Genomic DNA, 1,734 nt, shown 5'->3' on the forward strand with positions numbered 1-1,734 from the left:
CATCCATTCATTCAGAAAAAAATAATAATAATAATAATAATAAAAGGAGCCACGTGAAGCTTTTTTTCCTGTTTCAGAGGACAGAGGTGGAGGCTGCTCCGCGATTTTGTCCGAAAGCGCTTTGAAACATCTGCTGAGGGGCAAGTCATTCAGTCAGCATGGGCGCGCGCGCTCTTCACAACAACGTGTGTCTGTGCGCACGCGCGTGCGTGAGTGAGTGCGCGGATCGATGAGATACGCGCTTGATTGGGTCTCCCTTGTTTGTAATAATGTACATGAGAAGGAGGAGGCGGCGGAGGAGGACCAGGCTGCTTCCAGGCAGCGCACGGATCAGCCGAGCGTCGGCGCCGCGCTGTCAGGCACTTCCCCGGCTGCCGGTGATGRTTTCCTTTCCTTTCCTTTTCTTTTCTTTAGTTTTCTCTCCGTCTCTGCTTTTTTTTTCTTCTTCTTCCTCCTCTACGTAGAGATGAGTTGTTTAGATCAGACTCAGACGCGTCTCCCGCAGCGGCGCGCTGAGCTCTCAAAAGGCGCAAAACCTTTTCCGACTTTAGTGCAACTTAGTAAACTTACTTCCTTTTTTATTTGTCATAATAGATATTTAGAAGAAAGTTCAAAACTTTTGTTAGTTCAGTTTTATACAGTTGAGTGCTTTTTTTCCTTATTGAGGAAGAAAAGTTTTTTTTTTTTCTTTTTTTTTGGAGTGAGGCAGAAATCTTCTCCTGTGTTTTTAGGCGGCGGTCTCCGGATCAGTGGATGTAAGGTTTTTGTGGAGAAAACAGAAGATCAAGGAAGGTAAGGGTGAGTTGCCAGAGGCTGTCTCTCCCCCCCTCTTCACTCCCTCACTCTTTTCTCGCCCTCACCCTCTTCTCTTCCCGTCTTCCTCTGAGCCAGATGTGCTGCTGCACCTTCTCATTTTTTTTTTGTCAATAGAAAGAAAAAAAGCAAAACAAGCGCTTTTCGTAAAATCCTCCAGGTTTTGCGCATCAAACTGAAGCAGTCCCTCCGCTGCGATCATCAACCTCCGTCAGCAGAACGACGTTGTTTCCGCTCGCGATCTCTCCGCGACTGTGCGCGCCGCTCCGCCGCCGCCTGCCGTTAGATCCGCCCAAGCATCTGTCCGTCTTTCCATTGGTGCATCCATCAGTGTCACACACACAGAGGGAAACACACACACACACACGCACACACACACACACACACGCACGCACACACACACACACGATACTACAGCACCCCTCCCAGAGGATAGCGTGCCATTCATGAACAACTCGCACGCGCTCTCATCCTCTCATCCGCTCCTTCAGCCCGCTGTTTGTTTATGATGTTAGATGATCGTTTGAATCATTTTGCACAACTAAAAACAGGATGAGAACAACAAACGACGAGGCATCATTAATAACTAATAAAGTTATTTCAATAATGTCAAAATAAGAGCCAGGAATGACCAAAAAAAAATGGTGTTAGAAAGTGCGCTTTTCATCACTAACTATCCTCCCAAAATTGTCTTGCTTGAAATTAAATGATTAAAAAAACATTTATTCCCAGTTACTAAATACAAAAAGTAGTTGTGAAATACTTGTTCAACTCCCCAAAACAAGCATTTGTTGCACCACATTTTAAAACATGTTGTTGTTTTGTTTATTTGATCTTTTTATGTGAGACGTTTGGAGAGACTTATTTGAATTGCCTGAGTGTGTTTTCCTTTCCTTGTTGGGAACGTAAAGAATTGACCCC

General features: G+C 45.0%; 1 long non-coding RNA gene across 3 annotated transcripts in view; it reads left to right on the top strand.

The window, feature by feature from the left end:
• The first annotated feature begins 290 nt into the window (after positions 1 to 290).
• LOC103462250 (uncharacterized) overlaps positions 291 to 1,734 on the top strand; it is a 27,348-nt gene continuing 25,904 nt past the window's right edge. Inside the window, exons 1-2 of one of the 3 annotated variants that reach the window (XR_001776474.1) lie at positions 291 to 377; positions 732 to 798. This is a non-coding gene — a long non-coding RNA (uncharacterized LOC103462250). Of the gene's footprint in view, positions 378 to 704; positions 799 to 1,734 lie in introns of those variants that run through there. The other 2 variants (XR_533310.2, XR_001776473.1) reach the window with 2 other exon arrangements.

This window comes from Poecilia reticulata, linkage group LG3 (assembly GCF_000633615.1).
Source record: "Poecilia reticulata strain Guanapo linkage group LG3, Guppy_female_1.0+MT, whole genome shotgun sequence".
Classification (NCBI taxonomy): Eukaryota; Metazoa; Chordata; class Actinopteri; order Cyprinodontiformes; family Poeciliidae; genus Poecilia; species Poecilia reticulata.